General features: G+C 46.5%; 1 long non-coding RNA gene and 1 other non-coding gene across 2 annotated transcripts; both read left to right on the top strand.

Annotated features, from left to right (window-relative positions):
- The first annotated feature begins 4,066 nt into the window (after nt 1–4,066).
- LOC127487916 (U6 spliceosomal RNA) lies at nt 4,067–4,173 on the top strand. Its single transcript, XR_007915194.1, has one exon. It is a non-coding gene; the product is annotated as a U6 spliceosomal RNA (small nuclear RNA).
- Nucleotides 4,174–12,031: 7,858 nt separating this feature from the next.
- Nucleotides 12,032–17,329, top strand: LOC103345192 (uncharacterized). Its single transcript, XR_515178.5, has 3 exons — nt 12,032–12,146; nt 13,825–13,898; nt 16,243–17,329. It is a non-coding gene; the product is annotated as an uncharacterized LOC103345192 (long non-coding RNA).
- The last annotated feature ends 1,027 nt before the right edge of the window (nt 17,330–18,356 follow it).

The raw sequence follows: 18,356 nt of genomic DNA, 5'->3' as shown, positions 1-18,356 counted from the left end.
GAGAGAGAGAGAGAGAGAGAAAGGTCTTCTTCTACCGTTGGTTCACCCTCCAATGGCTGCCGCGGCTGGTGCACTGCAGCCGGCGCACCACTCTGATCTGAAGCCAGGAGCCAGGTGCTTCTCCTGGTATCCCATGCGGGTGCAGGGCCCAAGCACTTGGGCCATCCTCCACTGCACTCCCTGGCCACAGCAGAGAGCTGGCCTGGAAGAGGGGCAACCGGGACAGAATCCGGCACCCAGACCGGGACTAGAACTCGGTGTGCTGGCGCCGCAGGCGGAGGATTAGCCTATTGAGCCACGGGCGCTGGCCTTTTTTAAGATTTTTTTATTTAAAAGTCACAGTTACAGAGAGACAGAGAGAGACAGAGAAAGAGAAAGTCTTGCATCCACTGGTTCACTCCAAAATGGCTACAATGTCTGGACCTGGGCCAATCCAAAGCCAAGAGCTACGAGCTTCTTCCAGGTCTCCCATGTGGATGCAGGGGTACAAGGACGTTGGTCATCTTATGATGCTTTTCCAGGCCATTAGCAGGGAGCTGGATTGGAAGTAGAGCAGCCGGGACACAAATGGGCACTCATATGGGATGTTGCATCCCAGTTGGTGGCTTTCCTTGCTATGCCACAATGGTAACCCCTAAATTATCTTTTTTTTTTTTTTGACAGGCAGAGTTAGACAGTGAGAGAGAGAGACAGACAGACAGAAAGGTCTTCCTTCCGTTGGTTCACCCCCCAAATGGCCACTATAGTCAGCGCTGCGGCAGGTGCGCTGCTTTGATTTGAAGTCAAGAGCCAGGTACTTCCTCCAGGTCTCCCATGCTGGTGCAGGGCCCAAGCACTTGGGCCATCCTCCACTGCCTTCCCAGGCCACAGCAGAGAGCTGGCCTGGGAGAGGAGCAACTGGGACAGAACCGGCGCCCCAGCCGGGACTAGAACCCGGAGTGCCGGCACTGCAGGTGGAGGATGAGCCTAGTGAGCCGTGGTGCCAACCTAAATTATCTATTTTTAAAAACCCAGGAATGGACTCTGAAGGTTAAAATGTGTGACAAAATCTCTACCTCTGGCATAAATTATTTTGGTATAGATGTGGCAATTATTTAAAGCATGTATAATTTCGATCAGTTGTCAGCATTGTGGCACAGAGGGTTAAGCCACCACTTGTGATGTAGGCATCCCATGCGAATGCTAGGTCAAGACCCGGATACTCTACTTCTGATCCAGCTCCCTGCTAATGCACCTGGGAGAGACAGCAGGTTATGGACCAAGTGCTTGGGTCCCTGTTACCTGTATGGGGGACCTGGATGGAGTTCCAGACTCCTGGCTTCAGTCTGGCCATTGCAGCCATGTGGGGAGTGAAAAAGCAGATGGAAGATCTCTCACATTCTCCATTTTTCTCTCCCTTTCAAATAAATAAATAAATCTTTTAAAAAAATCATCATGTCCATATAATAGAAAAAATAGCAAAGAGCCGGTTTCCTAACCTTTTCAAAATAACGGGGAGGTGGGCATTGTTCCAACCTCTCCCCCAGTGAGCCCCGCCCTCCTCGCCCAGGGAGAGTGCTGCCCACAGCTCCCCGAGTTGAGGATGGGGGCGGGGGGTTGCTCCTGTTCTTCATTGTCATCACCATGTGGTGTTTGTGTCTTGGTGACATCTAACCTTTGTGTCTGTTTAGGGCCTAGTGTGATATTTCAACACATGAACATGCACCAACCATGTCAGGATCAGATCAGGGTCAAGAGCACTTTCAGCCCCTCAGACATGTGCTGGGACCCTATGAACTCACTTGCAGTAGTGAGTCTGAGATCCATTTAAGCCGGTGGTGTAGACAGTTAGCCCCCCGTACGAGGATGACCATACCTGACTGCCCCCCACCCTGTCTCCCTGTGTAATTCTATGCTCTGTGCCCTTGCTCCCCCGTCCCTTGCTCCTGTGACCTCTCTCCCATGCCCTTCTTCTGGGAGGTCCATTTTTCAGCTTCCAGAAACGAATGAGATTATGTGATCTCAACTTTTGGGCCCCTCCTTCCTTGGGGAATGTCCAGTGGGAATGGACGACACCCTGTAGTTGACCGTGGCTTCCACTTGGGTGACCTTCCTCACTCTTCTTGGTCTGGGGAAGCCGCCTGCCACATTGGACACTTCCCTAAGTAGAGGCTCAGAAAGCAAAGGTCTGGATGGCAGCCGGGGCGGGGTGGGGGGGCGCTGAGACTATCGTCAGTCCAGAGAGGGAGCTCAGGAGTGGACCCCTGCCAGGCAAGCCCTGTGATGACTGTAGCTGCCATGTGTGAGGTTCCTTGGGCAGTGCGTGTGTTTCCTGTGGCACTGATGGGGATTTCAGTGTTGTGCTGCTGAACCGTTTCCCTCTAAGACCTGTGATGCTGCTGATTGTGCACAGTACAGTGGTTTTGTTGTGAGAGAGAGGGAGAGATGGGGAGAGAGAGAGGGAGAGGGAGAGGGAGAGGGAGAGGGAGAGGGAGAGGGAGAGGGAGAGGGAGAGAAAGAGGGTGAAAGAGAGGGAGAGAGAGGGGGAGAGAGAGGGAGAGAGAGAGATCTGCCCCCTACTGGTTCACTCCTAGATGGCCCCAGCAGCCTGGACCAGATCAGGCTGAAGCCTGGAGCCAGGAGCTTCACCCAGGTCTCCCATGTGGGTGCAGGGGCCCAGGCACTTGGGCCATCTCCCCCTGCGTTCTCAGGCCATATGCAGGGAACTGATTGGAAGTGGGGCAGCCAGGACAGGAACTGGTGCCCATAGCTGATGCTGGTGCTGCAGGCAGTGTCTTTACCTGCTGTGCCCCGACACCGGCTCCAACACAGTGGCTTTCAGGAGGACATGCATTGCGTCATGAGAAATGACAAGCAGGCTCTGATAAGCACTCAAACAGTGGGATTGTCTTTGTCAGAATTAGCCTAAGAAGCTCACAGCTGGTGTATTTGACCTGTGTGTTTTCTTCAGTCATTTTCTGTTGAAGTTAATTTGGTTATTGTTAAATTAGTTTAAAAAATATTGAACAGTGAGAGAAAATGTTAATCTTTTTAGAAAGTTGGCTAAACAAGAATCTGCACTTAATTTCTGCTGCAAAAAGGACTCCAGTATTATTGCTATGGCAGCTGCCTCTCTCTGTAAAGTCCGTTTCTATAAACATGTATCCAAATAAGATTCTTACCGATATGTTGAGCACATTTATGTATTTTTTTCATTTTTCATACAGTTACTATTTTTATTATGTCCTGCAAAATTTTTAACAGGTAGTTCCTGAATATTTAAAAGATGATCTTGGGCTTGCACTGCGGCTCACTAGGCTAATCCTCCGCCTTGCGGCGCCAGCACACCGGGTTCTAGTCCCGGTCGGGGTGCCGGATTCTGTCCCGCTTGCCCCTCTTCCAGGCCAGCTCTCTGCTGTGGCCAGGGAGTGCAGTGGAGGATGGCCCAAGTGCTTGGGCCCTGCACCCCATGGGAGACCAGGAGAAGTACCTGGCTCCTGCTATCGGATCAGCGCGGTGCGCAGTCCGCAGCGGCCATTGGAGGGTGAACCAACGGAAGACCTTTCTCTCTGTCTCTCTCTCTCACTGTCCACTCTGCCTGTCAAAAAAAAAAAAAATGATCTTGGCTTCTCACCCACAGTCAGCTTGTATATATTTATTAGTCAATTATACATTGACATTAATTCAGAGGTGAAATCCTGTCAATTATTTTTTAGTATTTTCCACGTCTTTGGCAGAAAAATAAAGCTCTCATCTTATATATTAGGTTTTTTTCTACAAATCAAATTCAGTAAAGTTACTTATATTAGACAGTATTTCTTTAAATAATAGAATGATTTATTTTTATGAGATTTATTTATTTACTTGAAAAGCAGAACTGGAGAGCTTGAGAGAGAGAGAGAGAGAGAGAGAGAGTTTCCATCTGCTGGTTCACTCCTCAAGCAATGGCTGGGGCTGGGCCAGGCCAAAAACCAGGAACAAGGAGCTTCTTCTAGTACTCTCACCTGGATGGAGGGCCCCAAGCACTTGGGCCATCTTCCCCTGCTTTCCCAGGCACATTATCAGGGACTGGATTAGAAGTGGAGCAGTGCTCACTTCGGCAGCACATATACTAAAATTGGAATGATACAGAGAAGATTAGCATGGCCCCTGTGCAAGGATGGCATGCAAATTCATGAAGCATTCATATTTTTTTTCAGGAGGCTTAGGGATAATTTTTAAATGAAAGGAAATTAGACTTCTGTTACTAACTTTTCTTGACAGTTTTATTGAATATGTAAAAGATGGGTTGAAATACATGCATGTGAAATTCTACACTGAGGGCTCTGAGCCAGGGAAGCAAGGAACAGTGCACATGGAAGTGAAAGAGAACCCAAAGAGTGGCGAATGTGATTTTTGATATATATTTGTAGAAGCTGAATCTTATCCTTCAAGAACTATTGTCATTGAGGATTATTGATTTCAAGAGAATTAAAGAAATCCTGCAAGCCTGCTGTTTCTGGATGGATGGGGGATGGTGCAAGTGGTCTTCACAGCATCTTGCAGGATCTATTCAGAAGAATAAGATAGGAGAGAGTACCTGTCTCACAAAAGTGAATTTAGACAGGCTAGAAAAAGCATGACATAGGGCATTTTTTTAAAGTTATCTCATTGAATTGTCAGTGACAGTATTTCTGTTGTACTTAAACATCTTTTGTGATGAGAAATTTTGTTACTGAAAATTTCACACTATGTTAATAAAGCAAATTTCAATATTTCGTGCTTTTTAAAATATTGAATAACTATATAAAGCGTCCACAGTAAAAATTAAAACTAACAAAAAAATAAAAAGAAGAAGAAGAAGAAGAAGAAGAAGAAGAAGAAGAAGAAGAAGAAGAAGAAGTAGTAGTAGTAGTGGTGGAGCAGCCGCTCCCTAATGTCATATGGGATTGGGGAGTTGCTGGTGGTGGCTCTACCCACTATGCAACAGCGCCAGCCCTGGAATGATTCATTTTTAACATTGTGGAAGCAATGACTCCATCACCGCATTCAAGATGGAATTCTGCCCCTTGTGCATCCATCTGAGCCGCTCCCCCCTTCCTCCTGTCCTCCCATGCTCCTCTGCACCACTGGTCCCAGTCAGCCACATGTCACAGAAGGGACTCATTGTGATCGGCTGCTGGTTATTATTATTCTGGGTCACTTAAGTCAGCATGGCCAGAAACAGACCCATATTGTTTTATGTATTAGTAATTTGCTCCCCTTCTTGCCTGTGTAGAATTGTTGGACACACCACAATTTCTCTATCGTTTACCTTGGGAAGGGACATGGGACTTGTTTTTCCCATTGATCCTCTCCCTAAAAAACAAACAAAACACCCGAAACGTAAAATCTCCATAAAACTTCTCAGTATGTCCTTGCATTTTCCAACTCCATGCCGAATTCACTGGGGAAAACTCAAATTGGGAGTATGCCTACACTTTTCCAAATATGTAGAATTCTAAGCATTTTGGGGACTCTTCAGAAGAAAAGTCACTGATGGGAGACATTTGAGTTTAGCTAAATGCCACCAACTTCCTATGAGACCACTAAAGCATGGAACACCTGAAAGACTGACATTTTACCAAACTGGGTGTATCTTTATCCAGCCATCTGTGCATCCACCCCTCTGGGCATCAGCCCACCTTATTGTGGCTGTTACAGGTTCAGTTTCAGACTTCAGTATGCTGCTCCAAAATATCAACATAACTGTCATGAACTAGTAGTCCATGTTTCTTTATACGTTTCTTCATTAAAAGTTATAAGAAGACTTAAATATTATATATAGTTATATATAGGAAGACATGTAAATATTAAAGGTAAGTTTGCTTTGCAAAAATGTGGATATGAAGCCATAATACTGATCTGTAAATGAAGGAACTGCCTAATCCCAGGGAGGAGTGTGATGAAGAAGGACTCCTGCACGGCACTGGGCGCTGGCAAGGGTGGGGCCCGTGGGACCCTCGCTCTGTGATGCCCATGCCACAGCACCCACCAGGCTGCTACCACGCAGGAACTGTGAGACCTGAAGCAGTGGGCCGCCCTGCCTCACTGAGAGGTAGGATCACCTTGGGGAAGCTTGCTGATTCTTTGGACTGAAATACTGTAAGTGGTTGGAGACCTCTCACAATTGCACAAATGTCATCATCGCACATATTCCCTCTCTGGCCTGGCCATTTTCATTGTATGCGTGATTGCTTGGGAATTTCTTGGAAGTTGCTCAGTGTTGCTGGCTCCTTGCGAATCTCTGAATTTGCCATTTTCTTCTGGAGAACTGGCCTTGCTGGGAGAATCCAGCAGTAGCACATGGGTGTCCGTGGAGTCATACAGAGCGTGATGGGGGCATCCCGGCACCCTGCAGCTGCACTCAGCACTCGAAGCTGCCCTCAGAGCTCCACGTGGACCGCCTCCTGCCAATTTGAACAAGTCCCCTTGCACAGTCGTTACGTAGAAGTGTTTTGTTTGTCTCAACACTGCTTCTCTGGCTCAGGTGCTCTCTAGAATGCTGTTGTGTAATCTCCGAGTACTTTGTAGCTTCCCAGCTTCCTTCACTGTGGATTCCTATGTGAAGTCTGTGATCAGAGAGGAATTCCCTATCACGACTGTCCCATTAGCTTGCTTGGTGAGAGCTTCACAGCCCCATTTAGCCCACTGTAGCTGCTGTACCTGCCATGCAACAGTGCCGACCCTCAGGGGCTTGCATTAATTCATGTGCTTCATATTGATGATACTGATTTCTTAAAAGATTATCTATCTATCTATCTATCTGAGATGTAGAGTTAGAGAGACAGAGAGAGAAATAGATACAGAGACAGACAGAGAGGTCTTTATCCACTGGTTCACTTCTCAAATGGCCACAACGACCGGAGGTGAACCAATCTGAAGCCAGGATTCAGGAGCTTCTTCCAGGTCTCCCACGTGTGCTCAGGGGCCCAAGCACTTGGGCCATCTTCCACTGCTTTCCCAGGGCATAGCAGAGAGATGGACCAGAAGTGGAGCAGCCGGGACACAAACCAGCACCCGTATGGGATGCTGGTGCCACAGGTGGAGGCTTAGCTGGCTTTACCATACCATGGTTCTTTAAGGAGATGTTGTTTCTCCAATATATACTGGGAGACTGTTGAAACTCACTGAGAGAAAACACACAAAGTGTGGCAGCCCTGGTGTGACCGGGCACTCGTGGCATTGTGAAAGGTCATGTGTGTCCCCATGGGCCTCCAGGGCCTCAGCAGGTACATCCCAGGTTGTCCTAGCACCGCGTGCTGACCCCTCTGAGGATTCCACTCTGGGGTGTGCTCAGTCACTGTATCCGGCTGTCACTCTAATTTTTCAAGCAATAGTTTGCACTGTAGCATCCACTCCCTGATGGATCTAAGGGGGCTTTTGATTTCTAGTTTGTTCATTTTTTTTCTTGATGTAGACAGGAATGACCATTTCCAAGCTCCTTACAAGTCTGATCAAAGTCCAGAGTACGGCTGCCTTGTGACTCTTAGATTCCCTGCATGAACGCAATTAATGGTGGGGATGGAAGCTACTCCTGAGAACACTCCACTCGTTTTAGTGAGAATCTCAGCAAGACAACTCTCTAGTCTCAGTGATACACCCGCATGACAAGAACGTCCCTTCACACAGCTAAAGTAAACCTTAAATCTTGGTGAGCTCCTTGCTCTTCCTATTTGCCCACCCTCAGGGATGGGGACAAGGGGCAGGGACACTGCTCTTTCCTCTGCTGGGTGCACAGTGAAAGGAACAGCCCGACGTCCTCTTTGCCCTTCCAGGCTGGGATTTCCTGTGACGACATTGGAACAAGCGGTCTCTGGATGCTCTGGTTACCCCTGCCATTTGGCAAGGGTTTTGGCTGCTCTCGGCGTCTGATCACCATGTACAGCTTTTGAGGGGGGCCCTCTGTTCTGGGAGGCCAGCACATGTGTCTTTCCATGGCTTAAAATGAGCACCTGACTACACGCTGTGGAGCCGCACTTCTGGGTGGAGTCGGGGCGGACTCGGGCTTGGGAAGCACTGTGTGCCCTCTCCTGAGTTAGCTGCTCTGTCTTTGGTGCTGGTGCCTTCTCTGCCGCCTGATCTTATTCTGACATCAGCCTCCTCTCTTTCTGTGGTCTGGAAACATGAAGACCTGATTTGTCCGAACTGTTTTTCAGTTCAGCAAACGTGCAGCTGTATTTAAGATCACTGCCTTGCTGTCCACTCTGCCTATAAAAAAAAAAAAAAAAAAAAAAAAAAAAAAAAAAAAAAAAAAAAAAAAAGACTGCCAAAGCATAGAGAATTCTGAGATAAAACAGGAGGAAAAGACCTGAGCACCTGGGCTTGGTCTGATTGGGAAGCAGTGAGGAACCAGATGACAGCTTCCCAAGCGATAAGGAGACACATCTGCTCACTCTCATCCTTAGCACTCACTGTCAAGACAGACGTTTCCTTCTCTCTATGTTAATCAGTGCCTGCAAACCTGCGTGCCCCCTACATTCCATGTCGCGTAGTGTCCCTGGTTGGGGCCAGAATTGCCTGACTGTTCCTTGTTTGCAGGGAGGGAGTGTATGTGTTAGAACAGTACACAGATTCATGAGAGCGTTTGTGGCCAGGTGATGACCTTGTGGCCAGAGTGAATGCTTCCTTGCACGAAAAGGGAACTGCAACAAAATCTCCTTGGAACTTTCAGGCGCAGAGATTAGCTAAGGCAACAGCAAGCGCTGCTGAAGTGAGGAAGCGGAGGAGTGCACAGATGCCCAAATTCAAAGTTATCTGGCGTAAGTTGTATCTGTGGGAGCAGAAGTGGACCCAGAAACAGCCACTGCTGTGTAAGCCAGGGAGAACATGTCTCTGGATTTCCATTCTAGCAATCCCAGGAGGACTGTGTTTTACTCGTGCTTCTATTTTTTAGTGTATTTAGAATCAATTCATTAGTTCATATTTCTCTATTGTTAGGCATTTTTGGTAATTATGGTGGCAGTTATGGGAGGTAGGAAGATAATGTGTCTCTTTATAAGATGATTTACATTATTTATCTCATAATTCTCCCTTCATTTAATTTTTTTTTCCAACAGGCAGAGTGGACAGTGAGAGAGACGGAGAGAAAGGTCTTCCTTTGCCGTTGGTTCACCCTCCAATGGCCACCGCGGCCGGCGCGCTGCAGCTGGCACACCGCACTGATCCAAAGCCAGGAGCCAGGTGCTTCTCCTGGTCTCCCATGTGGGTGCAGGGCCCAAGCACTTGGGTCATCCTCCACTGCACTCCCGGGCCATAGCAGTGAGCTGGCCTGGAAGAGGGGCAACCGGGACAGACTCTGGTGTGCCGGCGCCGCTAGGCGGAGGATTAGCCTGTTGAGCTGTGGCGCCGGCCTTTTTTTTTTTTTTTTTTTTTCTTCATTTAATCTTTTAAAGATTCATTTATTTATTTGAGAGTCAGAGTTATAGAGGAGAGAGAGAGAGAGAGAGAGAGAGAGAGAGAGAGAGAGAATCTTCCATCTGCTGGTTCATTCCCCCAGATGGCCACAATGACTAGGGCTGGTCCAGGCCCAAGCCAGGAGCCAGGAGCTTCACCTGGGTCTCCCAACGTGGGTGCAGGAGCCCAGTACTTGGGTCATCTTCAGCTGCTTTTCTTAAGTCACCAGCAGGAAGCCGGATTGGAAGTGGAACAGCCAGGACACGAACTGGCACCCATATGGGATGCCAGTGTTGCAACCAGTGGCACTACCCACAGTGCCACAACACTGGCTCCAATGCAAATGGAGGCCTAGAGAGTTGCTGCAAACCACTGGGATCAGGAGAGGGTAGAAGCAGCAGGGAGAGCATTCGTGGTCACAAACACGGCTATAGAGAATGCTTGCCTTGCCTCTGGAATCTGATAGCTAGCCTTGTGTGACCTCAGCCAACATAGATGAATTTTTTGAAGCCTCATTTTCATCACTCACAAAATGCAGTTTCTCAAAGTACTTTCTTAAAGGTAAAACGTGGTGAGACATTTAAAGTTAATGTCACAGTGATGAATTTAGGACTCAAAGCCATGCATATTTTTAGGATTCCAGTCTGCTTCCTATTGGGATTTGAGACCTTAGCCCAATCTGATACACTAAGAACTCAAAAGAGTTTCCATAACTGGTCATGAGGATGTATACTATATTTTGAACAAGCATAATATCCCAGAATCTAAATTTACAAGGTAAATACAATTTTCATTGCAAAAGTCAGTTCTCCTGTGGCATTTACCAAATGGTCTTTTTATGAAAAGCCAAGTTCTAAATTTTGGAAATGTGTCTGTGGTGGAATATTCCCTGTGAGGCAACCCAGCTCAGGGACAAGAAAATAAAAAAAATTTATAAAAATGTATGCATGTATGATTTGATGTTTAGTTTTGTAGAATGATCAAGAATATTGCTGTTAGGGTCAGTTGAATGCCTGCTTAAGCATTTGGTTTTAGCTTTTAGCTCTTTGACCTCGGGCAAGCTGCTCAATCTTTTCTGTTTCCTCATCTGTGATGATTAGAACGCTTACCCCATGTTGGTCAGCGTGAGCGCTGACTGACACTGAAGTGTTGATGTACAGGATATATAAGGAACGAGACTTCCTGGCAGCTTCCCTGGGTTCTGATCTTTAAATGTCTCCGAATTGTGGCTGAAATTCACCAGGAATGTGGCCTGTTAATCTGGGTGCCCATGTATCTCTTCATGTTTGATTTGGAATAGGAAAATATTTTTTGCCATGCGAAAAAACAGCCCCAGATTTTGGAAAAAAAAATAAGGGAATTTTTATTTAACTTTACTGAATAATGTGTGTGTGTGTGTGTGTGTGTGTTTGAGAGGGGGGGATACTTTCTGTGTTAGCAAACAGATATTTAGAAGTACCCCATGATTCTAAATCAAAATACAACCTGCACTTGTACCAGAACACCACAACAAAAAGTGGAAACCACATTTAAGTTGAATGCACCCTTACCATATGCCAACTCTAAGTCAATTACTTTACGTGTGTTATTTTATTTAGTGCTCACAACACAAGCTGCATTAGATACCATGATTGCTCTCACTTTCTAACAGGAAAAGTGGTGATAAGTGCTGGGGTTTCCCCCCCCAGAACGCTTTTGAGGCTTAATTCCTTAATACAGCAGTCTTGGGAGGTTAGACCTAGGGCAGGTATTCATGTGGGCGGGGCCCTCCTGGATGGATTAGTGCCGTCTCCCAGAAATGGGTTAGCCACCCTGAAAGTTAAGCCCCTGTTCTTCAACCCTGAAGCATTTACCAGAAGCTGACCACATGAAGCCATCCAATCTTGGGCTTTCAGGCTCCAGAACTCCAAATGAAAATGTCTCTTTTACTGATTGTTATTATTACTTATTGTTTTTATTTACTTACTTTTATTATTCTATTAGAGAAGCAGAAAGTGCACTACGACAATTAAGGAGGTTCAGTAACTGTCCTAAGATAACATAGCCAGGATGTAGCAGGTTAATTTCAAACCTAGTTACTCTGCTCAAAATCCGTAATTAATCACTGCGCCATATTTTGCTATTTACTGTGATTGCTATTATTCCATGAATTATAAGCCCTTCCTAAAGAAGCTCTCTGGTTTAGCCTCTTACAAACTAGAGTTACAGATATTAGAGAAATGCCTTTGCAAAACGGATTTTAATGGGTTCCGTCTCAGTTCACACATTTCTGAGTCAGGAATCCCAGATCCGGCTGCAATTTGTCTGCAGTCACACACACAGTGGGAATCGAGGCTTGACTGTAAAATTCTGAACTGAGCATAGGGAATCCAAAATCTATTCTTGAGGCAACGAGTTCGCAGTTTCTGCCGGGATGCCCTGCACCGCACCTGCCCGGGGCATTTCCTCCGAATGCCTAGAGAGCCAGGAGTGTGGCCGCTGACCGCTGAGACAACGAATACCAGCCACACCCGAGCCAGCCCGGGAGGGCCGCAGTGCTCGCAGGGACCAGCAGGGGGCGCGCGCCGCCCGGCCCCAGGGGAGGGGGCGGGGCGTGGCGCTGGGCGCTTCCAGTTCCGGCGCTGGGAGGAGCTCAGCCGCTGGCGCAGTGGACGCTGCTGCAGGCAGTGGGCTGCTCCCGGTGTCTCCGGCTCCATCCTCTCGGAAGCGCCGCCGCCGCCTGCGGACCCTGCCGCGAGCTCGGCTTTCGTCCGGTGAGGCTGTTTCAGAGCTAGGGGCGTCGCGGGGAGGAGCGGGGCGGCCGAGGTGGCCGGGCTGGCGGGCGCGGGCGCGCGGTGCCTCGCGTCACCTCCACGCCAGGGCCATGGCCGCCTCCCCGCGGCCCCGCGCGTGGCCTCGCTCGCTTCCCTCCAGCGCCGCGGGGCTGCCCCTCGGTTCGCCTCGCGGGGAGAAGACAGCGGGGGCCAGCGCGGGGCGGCCGCCCGGGCCCCGGCGCTGACGTCAGCCTGGCGGGGCGCGGGGCGGGGCCGCCGCCTTGGATCCCAGCCTCCCTTTGTTCTGCGGCCCCTTGAAAGGGCGGCTGCTCGGGCGCCGCGGCCTCCCGTGAGCTTCCGATGAAAAGGGATCGTTCGATCGGAACAGCTCGGGAATCTCGGAGGCTGCTTTGGGGCAGTCTGCCATTTGACGAGGCTCCACATATTAACACTAGCGGAACACCCGCGACCGACTGATGCGTGCCGTGTTCTGTACTATTGTCTCTATGCTTTTCTTTTAGGGTTTCGGAGCACGTAGCTAATAAATAGCTGCACAGTCTTCCTCTTTAGCCTGAGAACCGAGAGTAGTGCTTTTAACGAGATTTTAATGTTGAAGCATCAAACGAGAGTCGCCAAAAAAAAAAAAAAAAAAGAATTAATATGGCTTTCCTACACCGTTCGTGCACCTGCTAGTTGTAAAGGCATGTTTAGAAGGCAGAGGTAGCCTTCAGAATAGTTCAGAAGTTCTCTGCTGCAGAGTGCTCTTTGGGCAGGAAGAATAGCATTTTTTTCTTAAGGCTGGTGTCTGAGCCTGAAAAACTAATTTGCTTCTGAAACTGATTTGCGTTGCATATGTTGGGCACGCCTTGTCCCTTCCTCCTGTGTCTTAACTGCAGCCTTTGGGGCCCATTGTATTTTGGAATTCAGAACCATTGAGGTTTCATCTTTATGTGTTAGACAAAGAGGAGATGTGACACCCCTGGGTACACGGAGTGGAGGGGGCGCTGTTATCCCATATTGCTATTTATGCAGCCGCCCGAAGTGAATATTCACTCCAAGTGGGGATTAGCAGAAAGTATAAATAGCTTCAGGTCAGATTTTGCCATCAGGTGGGTTTTGTGCTAAACCTGGGGATGCTTCTTTTCATTTTCAGAGATTCCCGCGTGAGAGTGGCAGCTAAAGGAGTTTATAGACCTGTTGTAAAAGCTGATTGTTGAGGTTTTGCTGTGTGCCAGGCAGTGACTAAGATTTGTGTCTTTGAGTCTCACAGCAAATCTGAGAGGTGATTACTATTCCTGTCCTCTCTGAGACGTGAAGAGCAGGGCTTGTCCAGGGTCCAGTGAAGCTGCAGGTTTATGTACGTAGTTCATCACTCACTCTTGACCGTATGCTGTGTGTCCATATACAAAGGAAGACCCAAGAATTTGGTATTTGTTGCCTACTCAGTGCTTCCCAAGCACTGTTGGAGGTACTTGGTTGGGCAGAGTGCCATTTAGCCCCTCACAGCCTTACTGGTTCTTTCTGTATACTTGAAAAAAATCTGGGGTTCATTCAGGTGAGCTCGCTGTGAAATGAACTGATTCAAATGACGGGGTGAAGCCTGCCTGTTAAGACATTCATATCCCTTCCTTTGCTTGCTGTTTTCAGACCAATCAGAACTGCTTGTTCTTCCCCACAGATTGGCTCAACTCTTACACCAACTGTCTCTATTCCTCTTCTACACTGCAAAGAACACTTTCCAGGAGTTTCCAGGTAATACTGCTGATTCCTTCAAGGCCCAACATAGTGCCTGGCATATGATGTTCCAAGATGTATCTGAATAAATGTAAAACATTTTCTTAGAAATTTGAACTGTTCAGAAACTTTCAGAGCCCTTATTTCTTGAGTTGACCAGATGTAAAAAATGGCACATAATCATATAAATGAGCCAAAAGCTGGCATATATGAGTGTTCTAGTTCATAATTTAGCTTTTCAACCTAGTAGCATAGCATCATCCTCCGCTGCCCAGTACTAAACAAATGGATGCAAAAATCCCAATTTCCCCTGGTTTCTCTAAGTAGATATCTTAATATATGCATAGCAGGTTACAGAGTATTGTATTACTTTTATTTACTGATTAGGTAGCTAAGAATTTTAACCGTTTTACAGAAGGGAGAATGGTGCACTGTTAAGTAACTTGCCTTTGTCAACAGCTTCACTCAAAAAAATAAAAACACAAACAGACTTAATCAAATGTCTTGATGCCCAGATGTCATAACAGTGTAGTCTCTTACTGTTTATTACAGCATCACAGTTGGATGGCCCGCTGAAATATTGCTTATCTAGTCACTTAGTAGTTTGTGGAGTTTGACTTAAACTTCCTGATAATTAAATTTTTGTTTTTATTCTGAAGGCCATGGGAGTTACCAAAATTTACTTTTCAGATGTCGAAAGACGTTTTTACCGTTTTAGAGGTGCTGTTGTAGGGGCTGGTGTTATGCTGCAATGGGTTAAGCTGCTGCTTCAGCACCGGCATCCCATATCTGAGTGCTAATTTGAGTCCTGGCTGCTCTGCTTCTCACCCAGCTTCCTGCTAATGTGCTTGGGAAGGCAGCAGAAGACGGCCCAAGTCCTTGAGCCCCTGCCGCCCATGTGGGAAATGAGGGTGGAGCTACTGGCCTCAGTTTAGCCCAGATCAAGCTGTGACAGGCTTTTTTGGTTCTTGTTTTTTAGATTGATTGATTTATTTGACAGAGTAAACAGAGAGAGGGAGAGAGTGATCTTCCATCCACTGGTTCACTCCCCACATGGCTAAGCAGCTGGGGCTGGGCCAAGCCAAAGCCAAGAGGCTAGAACTCCACCCGGGTCTCCCACACAAGTAGCAGGGGCCTAAGTACTTAGGTCATCCTGCACTGCATTCCCAGACACATCAGCAAGGAGCTGGATCAGAAGAGGAGCAGCTAGCACTCGAACTGGCCCTTACATGGGATGCTGGCATCACAGGCAGTGGTTTAACCCACTGTGTCACAGTGCAGACCCTACAATGTTTCTAATGAATAGTGTTTATTCCAGGCATTGAGAGCAGGCCACTTTATTTAGGCAGTGCCATAGAACACAAAGTGACTTATTTTTAAAAATAGATTTATATATTTGAAAGACAGAACAAACTCCCATCTGCTAGTTAATTCACCAAATACCCACAGTGGAATGGCTTAGCCTGGACCCAGGAGTCAGGAATTCAATCCGGGTCTCTCACATGGGTGGCAAGAACCCAGTCACTTGAGCCATAGCTATTGCCTCCCAGCGTCTGTGTTAACAAGAAACTGTAGTCAGGAGTGGAACCAGATACCACATGTAGGAACCCCAAGATGGACATGACCTGTTTCTAACTCCTTTCGTTAAAGCTTCATTATTTTATCATAAGGTTATAATACCTTCTCTTACCTTCCACACTGTGATTCTGACTTTAAATATTTTAAATCCCATTTTGTGAAATTTTTTTTTTTTTTTTGATAGGCAGAGTGGACAGTGAGAGAGAGAGACAGAGAGAGAAAGGTCTTCCTTTGCCGTTGGTTCACCCTCCAATGGCCGCCGCTGCAGCCGGCGCACCGCGCTGATCCGATGGCAGGAGCCAGGAGCCAGGTGCTTTTCCTGGTCTCCCATGGGGTGCAGGGCCCAAGCACCTGGGCCATCCTCCACTGCACTCCCTGGCCATAGCAGAGAGCTGGCCTGGAAGAGGGGCAACCGGGACAGAATCCGGCGCCCCGACCGGGACTAGAACCCGGTGTGCTGGCGTCATTTTGTGAATTTTAACCCATTATGTCCCATTGTTGTGTATGTAGGACACCTATAAAGACTTAAAGGGAGCAATAAATATACCACTTAGGTTAACTTTGAAATAAATAATATGTCATTGAAATATTCATACAATTGAAACTTGGGACTTAAAAGATTAACATAACCTTGTGAAATAATTTGTGTCTTACAAATTTAGTGACTAGTAAACTGTATTGTATTAATGGAAAATGTGTATTATGAGAAAAACCATGCATGGACTTCAAAATTATTTTGCATAAAAATAAATTTGTACTAACTTACTATAACATGTCTGAACAGAACCTAGTTTGACAAAAGAAGGATAAGACATCAGTTTGAGAAGAGCCCTTATCAGAGCAACATGAATTCAGCTAAGATTGAAGCAAGAACAAACATCAAATTTATGATGAAGCTTGGGTGGAAGAATGGTGAAATCATTGATGCTTTACGAAAAGTTTATGGGGACAGTGCACCAAAGAAGTCAGCAGTTTACAAATGGATAACTCGTTTTAAGGAGGGTCGAGAGGATGTCGAAGATGAAGCTCGCAGTGGCAGGCCATCTACATCAATTTGCGAGGAAAAGATTAATCTTGTCCGTGCCCTCATTGAAGAGGACCGACCATTAACAGCAAAAGCAATTGCCAACACCATAGACATCTCGATTGGTTCAGCTTACAAGATTCTGACTGAAAAGTTAAAGTTGAGCAAGCTGTCTGCTCGATGGGTCCCGAGATTGTTGGGCCCAGATCAGCTGCACACAAGAGCGGAGCTTGCAAAGGAAATTTTAAATGAGTGGGATCAAGATCCTGAAGCATTTCTTAGAAGAATTGTAACAGGAGATGAAACGGCTTTACCCGTGCTGTCCTGAAGACAAAGCACAATCAGAGCAATGGCTACCAAGAGGTGGAAGTGGTCCAGTCAAGAAAAAAGGTCAAAAGGTCATAGCAACCTTTTTTTTTTTTTTTTTTTTTTTTGAATACTCAGTGCATTTTACTTGTTGACTTTGAGGGCCAAATAATGATATTTGTGAGTTGTGAGAGTATTTTGAAACTATTACTCAAAGCTTTAGTGGAAAATTGGCCAGGAAAGCCACATCAGAGAGCCCTTCTGCACCATAACAGTGCTCCTGCTTATTCCTCTGACCAAACATGCAGCTTTGCTAGTCTGGATTTGATTCCTTTGACTTCTGTTTGTTTCCTAATGTTAGTAAGGCTTAAAAAGCCCATTTTTTCTTCACTTAAAAATGTAAAAACAGACTGTATTCACATAGTTAAATGCCTAGTATCCTCAGTTCTTTAGGAATTGTCTAGATGACTGCTATTATCCCTTGCAGCTGTATCTTGATGTTGATGGAGCTTATGTTGAAAAATAAAGCTTATATATTTTATTCTGTCGTTCAACTTTTTTACAAACATTTTTGAGCTCCCACACACACACATATATATATATATAGGTATATATTTTTGAATTTGTATTTGTGAAACTGGGGTGTTACTGGCTGAGGTGTCTATTCATGACTCTTAACATGAGAACCAAGAGATGTGTAAAAATGTCAGCAAGCTACTGCCCTAACATTCCTAATAGGGTCCGTGGCCTGGGGCCTATCATATTGACCACAGAGTCCCCTAACAACAACTGTGGGAAATTCTCCCCACAGAAGGTGAGCCCACACTTAACCATTCACCTGGGGATACAAACTCAGCTTTTGATCTAGTTTCCTTGGTGGCAGAAGGATTTGCAGGCCAGTTTCCTGCACTAGGTGATTCTCAAACTATTGGATATGTTCAAGCCTACAGATGTAGCTAATCCACGTCTCATTCAGGCCTAGTCTGTGGGGCTCCAGCTCTAGCCAGAACAAAACACTTCCAATTTGCTGTGAAATATGTAGCTTTCAGTGTCCAATCTCAAATGCTGACCTTTGCAATCCCCAAAGGACATTCCAAATGTAGTGGGTCATTCCTGTAGCCCATTTCCATTTTCCTCCATGCAGATTCAATGACACTGTAGGACTCCAAAGGCTTAGGAAAAGCTGGTCTTCGTTTCCTGTGAATAACACATACCACCCGTCCAAGCCAGAACTCTAGTTTACGTGCCTCCGTTGGGAGTTTCAATGAGGAGATCTCATCAAGATTGAGATTTAGGTGACCTGAAACAGTGTAGATTATATGTAAACATAGATAAGCAAAGCAGAATGTTAATACATAAATACCAAAATATAAAACAAAAGAATAACATACTATCTTCTATCTTACATATGTACACAGGAATGTGCTCTCTTACCAGAGACCAGTGGCCACTCATTGAATGGCAAGAATGGGAGCCAAAAAACCTAGCAGGGTCCATGGTTGCTACTGTGAGGTGGCCTTTCCCTTATCCCAAACACAGGGGAAATGCCCTTTGAGCAGAATAAGACC

The sequence above is a fragment of the Oryctolagus cuniculus genome, chromosome 19 (assembly GCF_051225735.1).
Source record: "Oryctolagus cuniculus isolate XC-2025 breed Fujian yellow rabbit chromosome 19, ASM5122573v1, whole genome shotgun sequence".
Taxonomy (NCBI): Eukaryota; Metazoa; Chordata; class Mammalia; order Lagomorpha; family Leporidae; genus Oryctolagus; species Oryctolagus cuniculus.
The sequence above is the reverse complement of the archived record's forward strand: the minus strand, read 5'-3'. Positions and strand labels throughout refer to the sequence as shown.